Below are 19,571 nucleotides of genomic sequence, written 5' to 3'. Positions count from 1 at the left end.
TAGGTTCCCCCAAGCCTAAGTCTTCTTTTAAAACCATCTTCAACACTTCTCATTCACGTCAGTCCCCTTTCCATTTTACCCAATTTTATCTCCTTTCCACACACACTTTCAAGTGAAAGTATTTCTGATAAAAAAAATATTCCATGCTTTTTCTGAACTTCCTGCTAAACTCAGATCTTTCCCTTCTAAGTCCACAATCAAAGAGAGACCCTTTGATGCAGACTGCAAAAAGAAATTTACACAGCCAGGATTACATGCCAATGGAAAGTGCCTGAGTGTTGTCAGTTTGCCACACATCCGTAATTGCATCACCCAATTCCCAGGACAACAGCCTTCTGTACAGAAGAATGAGCTTATGAGAACAGAGAAAAGTGAATTTAAGAAGACATACAAGGTCCTTTTTCCCAGGAATATTTCTGATAAACATTATTAGGAATATTTTGAAATAAGCAGCAACTTAGTAGCCAGCTCAAATTATACATTAATAAGAAAAAAATATTTTTCCATCATTGCTTCTCCATTTTATTAGAGGATCAGACTTGAAAACAATTGTTCTTCCTTGATTTTTAATTCTTCCTTGATAATGGCAAAACCCACAGCTACTGCAATAAGAGTAAGTGCCAGCAGAGAACATCTACCCTACCATCCCTGCCAGAATATCTGAGAAGGAGATTCTTGCTTTCTTTCGTTGGCACCAGCCAGGCTTGTTTATCATATCTGCAGTTGAGCTGGCAAAAATCTGAGCAACTGACTGAACACCTGCTCTGTGGCCAGGCTTGATCCTGCATTGGAAACAGAAGCAGTCCTCCAGAAGTTCAGTCTTCTTCCACAGTAAAAGTCAAAGAAATTGTCAGTGTAGATAATGAAGATAACAACAACAGACATGAAACAAAGATCTTTTTGCTTGTGTGTTTGTTTGCTTCCCTTCAATATGACAGATTTGACAGATCATTTTTTATTTTACTCATCTGGAGACATCTGATCAAGGCAGATAGAATTTCAGAACTTGAATTTCAGGTGTGAGTGACTGGTGCTACTTTTTTGTAGATGTTACAAAGTCAAATAGGTTTTGAGATGATGTTTGGCCTCAAACATGCAATTTGTTACAAGTAAGAGATTCTGCTAATCTTCACAATTAATTGATATTCTTCTAGCCCCGGCCATTAAACAAATTACTCAGTCTGACAGTCAATTACATAGATACATACTTCTCTCCAGATGAATGCTTTCAAATTTGTGAGTTTTGACAGATGCTGTAAGAATAAACTAAATAAATTAAACATGTGTGGTAATGCTGAGATACCTCTTTTAAGCCTATTGAAAAGATTTTTCATTCCTGACTTTCTGCACAGGAAACTGCTTACATTTCACAAGTTTTTCTGTTGCACATTTCTCATGCCATTTTAAACATACACATGTATATACATTATACATGTATAAACTTCATACTGTTTACAATTTTGAAATTTAAGAATTGAATAATAACTGTAACTAAGTTCCAATTATAGCAAAAAGCATATATTTGTTTAAAATGATGCAAAAAAATGATGTTAATGAGAACCAATTATAAATTTCAAAGACTCAGAAAAATACATTTGTCTTGAATTCCATATTCTCCATCTTGAATTCCATATTCTTCATCTTAACCTATCTTATTCACACACTTCAAATAAATGTATAATTTATAAAAAGCAAAAGACAAGGTAGGAAGGTTACAACAACAAACTAACTAAAACAAACGCACACATTAAAGAGGAGGAAATCCAACATATAACAGAAAGTGCATTTACTTTTCAACCACATTCTTAACAGCTCAGAACACAACAATAAGAACTGATGGGAACTTTAAATGCTGAGCTTCATTTAAAATTGCTGTTAAGGGAGTTGCTTTTACTTTTCTGCTTACATTCATTTGGAAAGCCAACCATTTCAATTTCAGCTTAATGAACATTTTAATAAAATGTCTAAGCTTTTAAATTTCTTATAGAACAATACTAAGCAATTCTTGTTCTAACAAAAACTACTTAATGTAAAATAGCACCCTGGTCTAATAGATAATAATAAATGAAGCAAAATATTGTGAAATGTTAATCAACACATTGACATTAATGAAATGAGAGTTCAAAAAAATTGAACTTCTTTTCTTTATGAAAATTTCACTGTGAGATATAACCTTGTGATTACTAATGTCTAAATAATTTACTATTGAGTTGTCAATTTCTAAATGTATGCAGTGTACTACATATAAAGAATCTTCCTCTAAGATTATAGTGAAATATATTACTCATGATCTAAAAATAGATTTAAATTAGAGAAATGAAAAAGGAAAAATTTAACATAATGTGAATAAAGTAATTAAACTTCTATAGCATGCAAGGAAATGTATGGTCACCAGTGCCACTTTTCTGTAATATACAGTGACTTATTCAGAATAGTTTCTCTACTATTATATTTTGTATTATTTCTCTATTATTTGGTGATCTGAGACAGCTAGCATGGCTTCACCAAGGGCAGACTGTGCCTGACCAATCTGGTGGCCTTCTATGATGGAGTGATTACATCAACAAAAAAAAAAAAGAGCAACTGATGTAATCTATCAGGACTTCTGCAAGGCCTTTGACATGTAGGGTGGGCAGATAAAGAACTGGATGAATGGTCACAGCCATAGGATTGTGGTCAATGGCTCCCAGGAGTCAGTCCAGGAAGCTATGCTATTTAATATCTTTATTAATGACAAACAGTGAGATTGAGTACACCCTTAGAAAGTTTGTGGATGGTAAAATTATAGAATGTCATGGTTTAGTTAATTTTATCCCAAGTGACAGGGCTTTCACCATACCCCCTTTCCTGGTAAAGGTGTATGAAGGATGCAAATAAGACAAGAAGGAATAAATAATTTACTACAAATAATAAAAGAATGTAAGACAATATGATATGAAAAATAGTTACAGGTGATAAATCAAATAAATGAGAGAGAGAGTTCTTACTGCATTATCATGTGCAGTACTACAAACTGAAGAGAGACTTCTCCCCTATCATTGTGCTACTGTCTCTCTTTTACTCAGAATCAGAAATCATATGGAAAGTACCAAAGCCTTCTGTGAACTGCAGTCTGTCTCCTCCAAGTGTATCTCTCCCTCTGAGAGTTGGAACTAACATAAGAATAACTAAAGCTGTCAGGACCCAGGAAGTTCAAATAGCCGAGACTGCTAGGAGCTGACCCAGGAGAATGTAACTCCCCTGCACTATGCTCCAGCACTAAACAGCTTGCCACATGGTATAATGATACAATGATGTGGAATACTGACAAACCAGGACACAGATGGAAGGGATGTCATCCAGGGGGACCTGGACTGGCTTGAAATGTGAGCACACATGAACCTTATGAGATTCAACAAGGCCAAGAGCAAGATGTTCCAATTGGGTATGAGCAATCCCAGACATGTCTACAGGCTGAGAGAAGAACACATTGAGAGCAGCCCTTTGGAGAAGGAACTGGGGTTCCTGGTAGATGAAAAGTTGAACAAGAGCCTGCAGGATGCTTTTGCAGTTGAGCAGCCAACTGTATCCTGGGTTGCTGCAAAAGAGGCATCCAGCAGAGAGAGATGGTGGGGAAATGTTCCCTTCAATTCTGCCTACGTGAGATCCCATCTGAATTACTGCACTGGGATCTGGGAACCTCAACACAAGAAAGACATGGAGCTGTTGGAACAGATCCAGAGGAGGGCCATGGAGACATATCTTTTGCTCTCATATGATTATGAAGCAACAGCAAATAAATGCTTGATTTTCCTTTGTACAGGGAGAAAATCTGTCAAAGTTTAGAAAATGGTTACTTTTTTGTATCTTGAATATGTTAATTGTAATCAGTTTTTGTTATATCCTTAATATTTTAATTCTCTGATCTAGCAGTAGTGATAACATATGTAGGGCAATAAAGGAACTTTATCCCAACTCCTCATCCTGACCAATGATCAAATTGCTCCTTACTTCAGTTCTCCTGTCTCCGAGCTTCTCTCATGCATCTTCTACTTTTGAGTCTATTTTTTTCTGCAGATTATTCAGAAATGAAATTATATATTTAGAAGTTATTATCAAACATCTTTTGTTCCCAAGATGTCTGTTTGCAATAGTTTCTCCAAATCATCTGTGTTCAAGTTGCTGACCTGGTTTTCAAAGCCTTCTAGGCTTTAGGTCTTAAGAATTTGAAAGATCTGTTCTCCTCTTACAATTTATTTGTATTATTAAAAACAAAACAACAACAAAACACACAGAATGTGAGGATGAAGAGTATTCCCCATCATCTGAGGAAAGTATTTTTTATGAAAAATGAGGATTAGGCTAATGTCAACAGTTTATGGGTTGGTTTGGCCCAGTTCCATGACTAGTGGGGTGGAGGGACCCATGGGTCCGTGCTTCCAAAAAGGAAAAAATAAAGGGAAGGAGAGATGGGCTCCAAAGATAACAGCAGTAATGATCTGAGGAAGAACAAGCTAATTTACAAAATAAGATATCAGAATAAAACAGCTAAACATAACAGCTAAAAATTCAGAACTTAGCATAAAGAACATACCTAATTTAGCCAATTTCCAAAACAAATGCAAAACCTACCTCCCCCAATTAAGACACAGTCACTCATCCTTACACTTTCACTAACATTGTATGTTCAACATGTTCTTGCTAGTTTTGATGAGGAGATGTTGTGCTGTTGCTGTTGTTGACTGTAAGGAAGGGAAGAAGGATGGATGGATAGAGAGAGAGTAATCAGATCTTTACTCCTCTGTTAATAAAATTAAAATACTGAAAACTTCCCCCCCAAAAAAAAAAAATCACAATAATTTTTTAGATGGACACGTGGAGCCTTTTTAAAATTCAGCAGGTCAGTGCACATCCAATATCTAATATAGTCAAAACTACGGCTCTGGCAAAAGCTGCATCTGTAAATCAATGACAGCGTTACATACACTCACAGTGCAGGAGATTTTAGATATTCTTAAGCATCTCAAGTCTGAATTCTGTACTGTTGAAGTAGGCATTTCTGGGGAAACAAGTTGTGACACGGATAGGACCTCCCTTGCCAACATGATATATTCCTAGGGGGCGTAGACAAAGTAGATAGTGGCTTCTTTAAACTGCTAACATGCACAATAAAATGCCATTTAGCTATTCACCATGTTGGTGTGAATGCGTAGTTAAATTGGCCCCAACTGGACCAGGTCAGATTTGCAGAGGCTTAACTCAAGAATCCTGACGTGAAATGAACTACAAGTAACACTGTACAAACTTTCTTGATCAAATTCATGGAACATGAGTTTTATTCAACCAGCAATGCAAACGTGTAAGATGAAGACTATGTAAAATCTAAGATGAATAATACAAATTCATTTCAGATCACATCTTTTGCAGTCTCTGCACACTGGTTAAATTTCTGTTAAAGTTCTAATCAGCTCTGAAACAAGTTGAGTTAATACTAGGGCATTTGGCGATCATAATTATTTCAAGATGATGCAGGATACTTAACAAAGTAGATATATTTTGGCACTAAACAATTCCTAAGTGGAATTTTCATGGATATATTCCATAATCATGGACTTAACAAGCATACCAAAACTGAAGATTCTTGAATGTGGTAGTTTTCATAAAAGGATTAAAGGTCGAGATTCAAAATCTACTGAAATTCTACTGCATTTGCCTAAAATGAAAACATCACATATTGAAGAAATTATTTTTTCCTGTTTGGTAACATTGTCACTCCAAAGACTCTGAAAATTATGGGAAAACAAAACAAAACAAAAAACAAACAAAAACAAACAAACAAACAAAAAAACCACAAAAGAACAGAAGGGGAAGAGGCGGGAGGAGCCTCTGTAGTAAATCAAAATGCAGGCTGTAAGGAAACAAGCTGTTATTCCTTGTATGAAGGTGTTGATCTCCCTCCAGAGATGAAGTCTCAGAGAATGGAACTTAGCAAGCGACTTGATACACATTCATCATCCATACTGTTTAAGTCAGTGTGAAGATCTCATTTGTAAACTCTTTAAAAGAGCTACTCCTTCGCATTTCCACACCAAAATCCTCTTCTAGGATTTCAGTTCAGCAACCATTTCCTTAACAAAAGAAAACAAACAAAAACAAACAAAAAAACACAAAAAACCAAACACCTTACATTACTAGTCAGCTCTTCTTAGTGCTTCATGTTCAGCAGTATCTATTTTCAACTGTTCCTTTCATTTTCTTTTTTTCTGATTCAATAACTGTCAGAGCATATCTTAGTTTGTTTTAATTCCTTACTGTACATATAAATAATATGTACATACGTAATATATAATATACATTTAACGTATATATCTGTATATGCATATTTTATAGCCTTGCCTTTCTCTTAATAACAAATCACCTATAGAGACGTATGAAGTTATCCGTCACTTTACAAATGCTGCAAGATTTCATTCTTCTGTTGTAAGGAGAATGCTCAATTTGAAGATTTCTTTTGGTGGCTCTGGCTTGATAATTTCTTAACAAATAATGCTTAAAAGTACTGTATGTACTAGTATGTCATAAGAGATCCTTAAATTTCACACAATTATACCGGTGCTAATTTCCCTTCCACATTCTGGATTCATACCAGATTGTACAAATATAAACCTAGTTGCATTGTAGGAGTTTTAAATCTTCTCTGTGGTGAAAGGTTTATTTTTCCTTTCCTCATTTAAATGTTGTGCTACTAAAATCTCTCTCAGGAATATTACTGAAACATCCTAGAACTGCTTAGTTCAACAATCAGATCATTGAAATTTGAGACAACTGATTTGCTTTGAATTTCAATAATTATGTGAACAAATAGATTAAATATTCAAACTTCTAGTCAGTTGGGACAGAACATTTTTCTTTGTTTTTCTCCCCTTACAAACAGGATGAGATTTATGTGTAGACTTATGTTTCAGGGAATAAGTGACTTCACAGAGCTATATGCACGTGAATGCTACATTAAATGCAACAAACAAAATATCTGAGTAACAGATTAGAGCTGAAAATCAGCAACAGTGAAGTAAGTAGCACTTTAATAGTGCGAGATTTTCTCATCTAAGATAAGTACAGCAAAACTCACAAAAATTTCCTTCATCCCTATTTTTGAGGGAAAAGTACTGAGATCAGACACCTCAAATTACAGAAAAAGTTACAGCTTGTACATTTGAAAGAATACTAAAAGAATTCATTTTCTCTCTATCGTAAATTAAGAGATAAAATTTTGCAACGTTACAAGCAAGAAAGGAAAGCAAACAACCAACCAACCAAACAAACAAAAAAAAAAAACAAAAAAAAAAAAACCAAAAAAACAGCACACAAAGATGAACACTGATAGTATCTGGAGTATGCTGAAGAGTATAAACATTTACAACAAATGAACAACAATCTTCAAACTGGCAAAATAAAACTGCATTATGGGCAAACAAATCCAGCTCTGAGTGAACAGATAAAACGATAAGAAAGGTAATGTTTTACAAAGTAAAACTTTACCGGGATGAACTAAATTGACTTACTAGTCTTAACAAGTAAGTATTGTCTAGCATTACTACTTAAAAGAAGTTGCTGGTTAGTAGTTTCCAAGGACCTGAGGTGCAAACACAACCACTGTGATCACTAAGGTTACTGAGATCCTTAAGTCTAACATAAAAACTCACATTAGTGTAGAAGTAATCATTAAGCTCAATTTTATTATTCCAGAAAAATCCCTTATTTTCAAGGAGAAAGGGAAGGGAAAGCCATCATAAACTGTCCTCTGCTTCTGAAATCAAACCACTCCCTGCATAAAAAACATTTTCTACCTTCTTTTCCTTTATATGTTACTGACCATAACAAGGATTTTACTCAAAACTAAGTTTTTATAACAGTCATTCACCTGCTTATAGACTTAGAAGACTCTTTGTATCTTCAGCTCCAAACTTTGTCATTCTCAGATATGACTACAAAAGAAGCATACCTTTCTGCACTGAACTCCCAAGAAGTAGATAAAGGATACAGTCTCTGGGTATGTGTACTTCACTTACTTTGTTCCTCACAAAGCTTAAACATTCTTCAAACCAATTGTATATTGTATGGGAGATTGGTAATCACAGCCTGAACCTCTGATTAATCAGCTGAGGCAAGTATGGGGTCAGCTGTGGGAGCACAGGTGAGAGTAATGTAGCTGTGCTCCCGGGAGGGGTGGAGCTTGACTCCATCCCCTCTGAGACCTCATTTAAGGGCTGACTCCCACTGGAGCAGTATCTCTTGGAGATCGCTCACCAGGGAGGACTGCCCCAGCTGCTTCAGTCAAGGCACCACCATTGGTGAGTTTTTCCTTTACTTATTCACTTATATACCTTCTGTACATTTTGTTTCCATCTGTACATTAAAAACCAATACATATATATATTGCTTGTTAATAGTGTGCATTCACCAACATGTCCACTGTGTGCATATTACAATCACTAATTTTGTTCTTTCACATTAATTCTGGAGATGCACTTATCCAAAATAATAATAATAATAAAATAGTGTTAAGAAGAGCACTAACTGTACACTAGTTGGAAAGAAAAACAACAAAAACAACTATTTGCCTTGACAGTCTGATTAAGTATAATCTGTCTTCAGTTATTAAACTTAGGAATCTTTCAAAGAGAGTGTACATGAGCTATTCTACAGAATAACTGAAACCTCTATGCTATAGATGCACGTCCTGACAAAGAGTTCATGTTCTTGTTGGGTCAGAAAGAGACCGTGAAAAATAGCAGCAAAAAGTTTGAGATTATTAGTATTATATAATGAAAAATATACGGTACAGCATAAGATCCTAAAAGCAGAAGACAAATAGATAGATGGCGATGAATACAGGTTGAGATAAAGTTTGTATTTTCTTCAGCATAGAAGAGTTTGACATACTCTTTCATATACAGAACTTCTGGTACTGTTTTATTTATTTATTAAGTTGTTGTTTAGTCATAGCAGTTTTCAGTTTCCAGGAACGATTCTTTGAAAAGAGCAAGCAGAGACTAACAACACAGCTAATAGTGCTAGTGATTACAAACACCTAAGATAATGTTTGTGAAAAGTAAAGAATGTTTCTGAATAAACAGAACCCTCTTTGTATAAAGTCATTCATGTCTTTTGTTTTGAGCCTGATGGGTAGTAAGGGAGAGAGTAATCATACTAAAAATTCTGCTGCTTCCTAACTGAATATAACAAACGTATTAAGCCATTCCCAAATTACACTAACTTATCAACCCTGCATGTATAATTATTCCAGAGAGCTTGTAATTCCACATATGTCTGGAGAATATATATTTGTTCTTAAATAATTAAACATTTTAACTCTCTGATTGAAGAAAACAATATCACACAGGGAAGGAAAGACTAAGAATAGACCTTTCTAAGACAAAGAAGCTACTAACTGAACAAGGAAAATGTAAGGCTAATCAGATTTTTAAACAGAAAAAAATATATATTTAGGAGTATCGATTTGGGGATTGGAGTAATTTATTCTTCTAAGTCAAGCCAATATTTTTTCTAGCTATATTGGGATTTGTTCTTGGTTTGTCTGTCTTGAGCTATCAGCATGGTTGGTATGTCCATACACGAACAAAATCTACATTATATAAATCCCAGTGCAGATTTTGAATATTTAATTCAAAAGAACCACTACCATCATCTGCATAATGAGTATCAACTATGTAATCAGAACCCCTAGTGTTTTTTTTTTTTGTTTTTTTTTTTAAATATATCAAGGAAATGGAAATGTGATCTGAACATCATTTCAGATCTTTATGATCAGCTGAAAGCCTTAAGCAATACAGTTCTACAAAACTAGCCACTATGCATTTTGAGGCTGGACTTCTGTTTTGCTGTGATTTGCTTTTTTTTTTTTTAATAATCAAGATTAACTGGCAGATGATGCTATCACTGACTATTGTTGAAAAGAAATCACATTAGGAGAGATTCTTTAAGGAATTAATTCAAACTGATTTCAATGTGATAGTGCCACGAGATCTGCCAGTTTGCTGAAGGACTGCTAATTATAACGTAAAGGACACATTAAGAACAAATGAATCACATTAGTAAACCAAACTGCATCATGTCTACAATAAAATGTAACAAACTTTTAAAAAAATCTGTCTCACTAAAGTAATTCCGGTTCCTCAAGATTCAGAAATGCTTAATCATGCTATACTTGTGCATGTATTTGCATTCAAGAAACCTTGTCCATTAGGACTGTTCATACAACCTGCATAATTTTATTCCTCCTTTTCCTTAAGTGCACACAAGTCCAACTGTGAACAGAAATACATAAATTCTGAACTGAAACAGTAAAGTCTAAAGTGTACCAGTCAATACTCATTATGACCAGAACATTCTTCCTTTTAATATGCAACTAGTTTATAGAAGAACACAAATGTTGATCTCAGAGGAATTAAAGCTCTGGATATGAGCTTTTAACAATTTTTCAGGATCCTTCTGCCATGAATAAATTAAATTTATTCAGAAATTCATCTGTACTTGCCTGAAGATCATGTTTCTCTGAGTTGATAACAAACAAAAGGATAATTTTTTAAATCACACTTTTGATGAGAAGTAGTAGACAAACTGCTGAAGCTAGTCATCATATTAATACCAAATTAGGAAGGCAAGGGAGAAGGGTAGATCACACACCATGGAGAAAAAGCCAAACATACGCTGACCCCTGAAACTGCTTCTACCCTTATTTCAGTTATACTGCTAACGCTATTGCACTGAAAGTGCAGTGACTGCTCTATAATTTTTATGTACTTACATAGAAGAACTAGTCTCATGGGAATACCAATACACACAAAAAAATTTAATCTGTGAACCAGATGTGCACAATATTGAAGATGATATACTAGAATACTAGAATAAATGTAAAAATTTAAAAAATATATCATTCATCTGATAAATACATACACTACCGGGAAAGGGAATAAGAGTGGACAAGTAACTGAACGTAAATTTCGCATAAAGCATACCAAAGATAAATTATCTGAGATATTTCATATATTTTATCTTTAAAAACACCTTCCTATACTGACAGATTTTACTGTCCAATCACTGCCTTCCCTAATTTTACTCTACACAAATTCAATTTACTGCAACATTATCCTCTAAGAATGGAGATTCTTATAGAACATTCATAAACCCAGGTAAATAATTGAGGATTTGAGGGTTTTTGCTTTATAATATGTTTTTCAATACTTTCATCTCTACCTTTGAGTACTCTGAAATCTACTGAAAGGTGATTTGAGAAACTTAGTTTCCCCATCACTTTTTTTTAACTAATGAGGTACCAGCTTTTCTTGCATCTCTTTTCTCCCAGAAAGCCCACAGCTCTTGTAAAAGTACAAACCCCTATAGCCTTTGAACATGGCAGTGTTATGTATGATTATTTATTCAGCAATAAGTTTGAAGATTGAGTATACAGTCTTAAAATCATGATGATTAACAAATTGATGTCAAGAAGCCTATTTTCCCAAAATGACTTTATGTTAAAAGAACATTTTCATCTACTCTTTTAAAGTTGTGTCTGTAAACTTTACCTCTGATTTTCTGCATTTTACAGACAAAAAAAAAAAAAAAAAAAAAGAGAGAGAGAGGATGAGGACTGGGCAGTTTTACCATAAGACCATACCGGTCAGTGGAATATAGTAACATGGATTCTTAAAACAAGTAACAGCTCAGGAAAAAATTGTAAAGGTTTGATTAAATGACATTGCTTTGCTCATTGCACTTCATAAAGGTATATTCATACGCTGTACCACGAAATATTTATATTTTTACATTATAATCGGAGAAAGACGTAGAACATTTGCTTGTTATTATTTTGTAGATTTATGCTGCTGGCAACACATTCTGAAAGAGCTAACTAGTTGATGGGTTTTATATTGAAATTTGCATTTCTTCTATAAAAGCTGAAAAATATCCCTTACCTTCTTGCCTGCACAGCTTTTGTGAATGCATTCAGCCCTATCACACAGGACTGATAGATCTCAGGGTTCCATTTTTGACCTAAAATGCTAGAAATTGGTCTTAATGTCAAAAATTCTGTTTTAGTCTATTTCAATCCTTTTGTATATTCACAAATCAAAAAAAACTTTATAAATCTTTATTGTACTTTGTTGGGATTTTTATTTTTTTTTCTGTTTTAGCTCGTGCACTCACTTTTCTAAAATGTAACTTTTCTCCCACACAAAATAGATGAATACAAACCACGTGGAGCCTAGAATAGTCCTTAAAGAAGAGATTTCATTTATGCTATTTCAATAATTAGGTTGAAACTAATGCTCAAATTCAGCGACAAGCACATTTTCCTCTGAATTGCAATTCCAGATTTACAAAATGAATAAATTAATAAGATATTTTACTTTAACTTTTAGATCTTGTAAAGATATCTGTAGTTCAGGTTTAGTATCAGGTTATAATTATAGTTTGGTTTCAAATATTGTTTTTGTTCTCAAATATTTAAAGAGGATTTATTTATCACAGATATAAATATATATTCTTGAGTTATGCTCATGATTTCAGGAAACAAGCTTGATTTATCACTTTGGCTAAGAACTCCCTCCAAATGAAGAAACTCAAAGTCAGAAGCATAACTGCAGCTCTTCACCAAACTGTCAAATAGCATTATTTATATTGTTGAACTTAAGGAAAGATCTTTTCCTTTTTAATTCCATCCACAACAAAGTTTCTCTATCCTCAGTAAGTTTTTTTGCAATTCTGTTAGTCTGCACTTATGCTGCAGCACTGCTGCTTATTGAATTACTGACATCCCATGCACCTGGATCATTATCAACAGCTGATCAACCCCCACTTCTCTTTCCTCCTGAGGCTCTAGGCAGAACCCAGAAACAGCAGTCAGAACAAGGCAAACATGCAGCCTGCTTCCCATTTATGTCCAGCTGTTCCTCTTTCAGCAAAATACAGCATACAACTCCCAAACCACACTCAAATCCTTTCATGCAGGTTTGTGTAATGTCTTCTGAGCACTCACTAGCCTGAATAATTATTATTATTTCAGAATTTTATTTCACTGCTCAGAAAAGTTATGCTAAGAGATCATACAACAGAAGGATAGAGAATTCCCTGTTCTTCACTGCTAACTGAAAATCAGGAATACAAATAATCTCATTGGTTTAAATGTCTCTATGGAATATCTCAAAGAGAGCACCCAAAAGTTCTTTTCAAATGGCTACAAAGTTAACATTTAACTGTTATTTATTACTTTAACCAGATTCTTTTCCCAAAAATACTTGAATATGATTTTAAGTACCCATATCTCAGTTATTCCATCTGGCACACCACATACATTTGCATATGAAAATCAAAGTCTATGTGATTTAAAAAAAATAAAATATCCATTAGGAATGAGGTTCAATTAAACAAGGGAAAATCAAAGTTTGTGAAAGTTGTCTGGCTTTCCTAAAAGAAGAAAAAAAAAAATAAAAAAAATCATTCAGGGATAGAGCTTACTCCTTAAAAGCATCATGAAAGACAGAACGAACAGCTCAGCACTGGTAAAACATATTCCTTTCTCTTTCACCACGTAGGACTAATACAGATTTTGCTTAAAATAATTTTTAGACCTTCAAAATGTTTTATATCTTTATACTAGAAAGTATAATATTTGAGCTTGTTTGTCACCGTGACAACAAAGCCCAGGAAAATAAAATAGAATATTTAGATATACAATAGAGCTTCGTATTGTAGGGAAAAAAATAAAGAGAAAATTGCCTGTTATTCTTGGATGTGCTTACCTTCAGTGCTATTAGGCTGTCATATAAAGAATCCAGTCTGCACAGCCTTCACATTTTCAGCTATTTATGTACAAATAAAATAGTTCTGCTTTGTTATCAAGAAAGTTGAAGAGAGAACAAGTCTCTCTCAAATAGCTTTGTAAATCATCCATAAGTTGTGGATGTAAATTCAACGCAAGTAGTCCTTTAAGTATTTGGGGAGAGATATGGGGCAAACGGAAGCTCTGAGTCACAACTTAACTGGATCAGAACTCACCCTTCCTACTCTTCCTTACAGATAACATGCTACAGCCAGAAAAACCCATGAACTTCCTCTCATATCAAGGTGCTCAAATAAGCCATTTTTCCACCAAATGAAATCCATGAAAATGCTATATGTAATTATTAAATTATCTCAATAGGGGAACTAAAGCACATATTGTTGACAAGCCTTTGGCTTAAACTAGCACAGCTTCAGCTTAGAGAACACAGAATACAAATAATATCTTTAAGTGTCTTCCATAGTATTCTCCTCACGGCTTAGATAGGTGTACCCCTCACTAGGTAAAAAACTGTCTGGACAGCTGGGCCTGGAGAGTGAATAGAGTTAAATCCAGCTGGCAACTGTTTATGAGTGGCATTCTCCAGGACTCAACACTGGGATCAGATCTGTTTAACATCTTTGCTGATGATCTTGACAAGGGGATTGAGTGCACCCTCAGTATATTTGCAGATGACACCAAGATTAAGGAGGGGAAGTATTCATCTGTCTGAGGGTAAGAAGGAGGGAAGTTTTATCACAGAGCAGTAGCCTGGGACCCTTCTAACTTTCTTAATCGTAGAAACTCCAAGTCTGTTCTTACACATCCTCTAATCACAGTATGACCAGTAGCAACATACTTTTACCCAGACTGTATGCACCTTCATCTTTTTACAAGGTTTTGCAGTACTCAGACCATCATATTGTGAAATATTATCTCTGTTGAAGAATTCTGGATACACTAAAGCTCATCACATTGCCTCTTCAGTATTAAGCCACATATATATTCTTTGGAGATCTTACAAAAAAGAAAGATCCAGGTACTACACATATTGAAGGGCTTATCATATGACTGTCTTTAATTTCTTGCTTTCCGTCTTTTGCTACCTAGCAGATGAACAGCAAATTTCAATTCTAACAGATTTCCCTATCTTGTCAGAAAGGTTAGCTCACTTGAGGCATAAAAAAACATAAAGCTTGGTTGTCTTTTTCTTCTGTAGAAGTCTGCTGGAGTGAAGATAACAGTCTAAAGCAAACATTTTTTTATAATAGCTTCTACAGATCTAATTTCCTGAGTGCATAATTTCAGTTTCCAGACTGTAAAGTTGTGTTTCCTTAAAAATAAGAATTATAACCAACTCAACAATTACACTGGAGAGCATACATTAAATGTAAAGCTCAGGTACACTTGTTAAAAAGATGCTTACTAAATTTTCTGAATTAAATTTTGAAATTACTTTTCTGTGACAGTCTAGGCCAAAGCAATCGAAAAGAATTCAGTACAATAGACTTTGTTTCCTCTTCACAATGAAGCAGTTTTGCTAAGTAGCAGTGTCCTTGTATATATAGGCTTAAGCCTCTGTGAAACAGATTTCAAATTTTAGACTGAGAACCCAACCATTACTGACAGGCTAAATCATTTAATGGCAGATCACAAACTCTTTACATATATTGATGAGAAGAAATTATAGCATGTTAAATATTCAATATTGTGAGGAATTAAATGAATGTCAAAACAAAAGGAAAAAAAGAATGTCAAAACAAAGGGAAAAAAAATAGGGAACATGAGGCAAAAGAGGACATCAGAAGAAAAAGGGCAAATAGAAAACCATGAAGATCGACAATGAAGTGATTATCACCTAAATACAGAAAGACTGACAAGAACGTGTAAGAACACATATCTGTGTCAAAGCCTGGGAATCCCAACAGAGGAAGCATGTGGAGCTGGTGAAGCAGATCAAGAGGAATGCTTCAAAAGTGATAAAATGTTTGGAGAACCTCTCTTATGAAAAGAGGTTGAGGGAGCTGAGCTTGCCTAGCTTGGAGAAGAAAAGAATACCTCATTGTAGCTTTCCAGTGTCTGTGAGGAGCTTATAAACAGGAGTGAGACTGACTTTTTACATGGTCTGACAGTTATTTGACAAAGCAGAGTGGCTTCAGACTTAAAGAGATTTAGATTAGTTGTTCAGCTGAATTTTTTTTTATTCAGGGTGTGATGAGGCACTGTCACATGCTACCCAAGGAACTTGCAGATATTCCTTCCCTGGAGGCATTCAAGGCAAGGCTGGATGGTGTCCTGGGTAGCCTGGATCTGGTGGCAGGCAACCCTGCCCACGGCAGCAGTGCTGGGACTAGAGACATTAAGTCTTCTCCAATTGAAGCCATTCCATGATTCTATCATATCATTTATTCCAAGCAAGAATGTGAAGCAAGGGTAATAAGATCAAATTACTGAATTGGACATGGGATCATATCAAAGAATGCAGCAGAATCAAAAATTAATGATATTGAAGAAAAAGAAGATTTGTATTCACAGAAAATGCATGAAATTTTATCATAAACAAATACAAATCTTGATCATTTATTCATATAAAGCAATAATGAAAACAAAAAAATATAAAAACCAAAGTGTTTTTTTTTTTTTTTTTGACATAAATACAAACAATCTACTTTAGATTTTCTCCTTTGAGACTTCCTTAGCTCCCTTAACATGCATAAAACTCTATTTGCATTTTTAATCACTGCTAACAGCTATAAATTTTCCCGACTACAGTCTACAGTGTTCACTGTATAAGTCTACAACATAAAATCTACACTTTTCTACTACAAAATGGGAAGATTACACTTGATTTTTCTTTTAGTTTTTCTATTTTTTTTTCCACTCAGATTCTAAATGAACATAAATAAAAATTTAGCCTCCTCATCATTACACAAATGTTCATACTATGCATTTGAATACTTTATGTTAAACAAAACATGTAAAAAAGGAAAAAAAAAAACAAAAAACAAACAGAACCTAAGCACTTTTAAAGTGGAAAGTATATGTCTTCATAGTATCTGGTATGATTGGCTTTAAGAGAAAAGCAATGCAGATAACATGTCAGTATTTTAAGTGCTACTGATCAGCAGCTGCACAGAGCCAGTGACATTTCAGTTTCTCAGCAGTGTGGGGAACTAAGAGGGCACAAGAAGCTGAAAGGTGTAGAACCTTAACAGGCCAACAGGGATGTCCCATAAAATATGACTGACAATGTGAAAACTATAAGTTATGGAGAATCTGCTGAGAGCGGCATCTGTTGGCAGGTGGTGAGCATTTTGTATTACTTGGTTTGCTTTTTTCCTTTTCTGCTCTAATATATAGTTTTTATCTCAGCCCATGATCTCTGTGTTTTTATTTTATTTATTTTTTTTTTTCCTTTTTCTTTTATGCTCTCCTCCACCTCACTGGGAAGTGGGTGGAAGTGAGGAAACAGCTACATGGTGCTGATCAGCCTGCCAGGTAAAAGCACAACATGTGCCAAACTTAGTTTGGATCTATTTCCCATTAAGCGCTGAAGAAATGGGCGAGTTTTTCCTAATAATCTATTCTTATTCTCAATTTTAAAGGTATCTCATCTGTGTTCCTACACAGCTAACATATTAAACACTCTACTTAAAGCCTTTACAGAAACATAAAGTACATTTCAAACATTCACAAATTACCCCCACGACCCCATCCCCAGTAATACGGTTAAATCAAAGTTTAAGAAAGAGCTACTGATTACAAAACATAACGGGTTGACCAACAAGGTTGGGATTCTACTGTCAGTATTACAAAAAACTGAATTCATAACTCACAACTGTGAATAATAAAAAAAAAAAAAAAAAAAAAAAAAAAAAAGTATTTTCATAACATGCTGTTTACTAACTAAACATACTATACTAAAATACTAAGTAGGTATTTTATTTCTATCAAAATGGGTGATATGCACAGTCTTACACTGAAGACATTATTAAAAGAAGTCACACTAAAGAAAGGTTTTCTTTAAGACTTTCCTGCATACTTCAGTGAAATACCCTAAATACTCAAGTGCAAAGAAACTGAGAACAACGGCCACCTATACACACTCATTCTCTTTCCCATCCCTTATAGCTATAGAAGGTACATATCCCTGCACTGCAATTTGTGCCATAGCAAATGTAATGCATTAGAAATACATTACAACACTATGATTTATGAAAAAGACTTCTGGGCTGCTTGGTCCAAGGTGCTTAGACTGAGAAAGAGCTCCAGCACAAATAAAAAATAAAATTATCTTTAATTGTAGCTGCAAAGTTTTGTTTTTGTTTTTTGTTTGTTTTTATTTTTCAATAGAGTAGATGTTCCAGCAAACACATGGAATATTTTACCTGAATCAGAGTAAGCATTTTAGCTTATATATTTCTCTGAAACTATTTTCATTTTTTTAAAGAAGGGTTTATAGAACCTATCTCCCTCCATGGGAGGAGCTTGCACTTTTGTGAAATTTAATTATTTCTCTGGGAGAAAGCCAATTTTTTTAATGAACTTTTTATTCACCTATAGAAAAATGGAAAACACACTTGAAAGACTTCTTCCCCTGAGACCAGCTAAGGTTTTACCTGGTCAAGATGAGGATGAATAATATTTTTCTGAGTGAATTATTATATTTCCTTTCTTATTTACTGCCTTCCCCCTCTAACCCCCCAAGATGGAAGTTCTGGGAATGCAAATTAGTCAACAAGCAGAAGAGCTAAGGAGCATCCCTTTGGCCTCTAAGGATACAAGAATTGGATCTGCATTCATCTGACACCAGAGAGAAACTGCCAGCTGAAAGGAGCTCACATGAAGAGATATGTTCACCAATATCTGTAGCAGTCAAAAATGAGTTCTTCAAAATTGCCATAGACTCACACTTAAAAAACACACACACACAAAACATGGGACATCCAGACTCCAGCAAAAGAAAAGGTGGACTCAAATTTAACTCCACTTAAGGAACGTGTAAACTGCAAAAGAGATAAGTACCATGGTACACAGTAGTAAGTGCCTCAGAGAATGAAAGACCAAAAACTTGAGTTATGTTTAAGAACATGACAGTAAAAGCTGGAAATTTCTGGGCAAAAGCTGGAACAGAAGGATGGGACAAAAGCCTTGTGAAAAGGAGACAGATTTTGTATTTATATATATATATTTATATATATATCAGGGGAAAAAAAAAAAAAAAAAAAAAAAAAAAAGAACTTCAGTTTTGAGAAGCTGTGACTGAAGTCGTGGCTCTGGAATATGCCTCATTCCTGTCATTACAGGACATATTCCTGTAATGTCCTGTTCCTGTCATTACAGGACATGTATTTAAGAACACTCTCTATTGCATCAATCCAATCTGTGTCAGAATGTAACTCACAAAACAGAGAAGATTGATACAATGGACAAGAATAAAGTAAATATACTTGAATATTAAAGGAATTATATAGATACAACTTAGTCAAAAGTAAATTTTCTCAAATCAGCTGAAAGGCATAAAAATAGCTGAAGCAGTACTGCAAACTGTGAAAACTACTTTAGAGCTGTTAACAGGTAAGTTTTAGATCAAACGAGGGTGAAAGACAAATATTTACAGTATCATTGCAGATGGAGAAAAAAATAAAAGAAAAAACAAACCAGGCAGCTTAAAAAAAACTAAAAATAGAACTCCTAGGTAAGCACTGAAGTACTAAAACTCCCTATTTCAAGAGGAAATGGATGCAGT

Source organism: Excalfactoria chinensis, chromosome 2 (assembly GCF_039878825.1).
Source record: "Excalfactoria chinensis isolate bCotChi1 chromosome 2, bCotChi1.hap2, whole genome shotgun sequence".
In the NCBI taxonomy this organism is placed as follows: Eukaryota; Metazoa; Chordata; class Aves; order Galliformes; family Phasianidae; genus Excalfactoria; species Excalfactoria chinensis.
Note: the sequence above shows the minus strand (reverse complement) of the source record.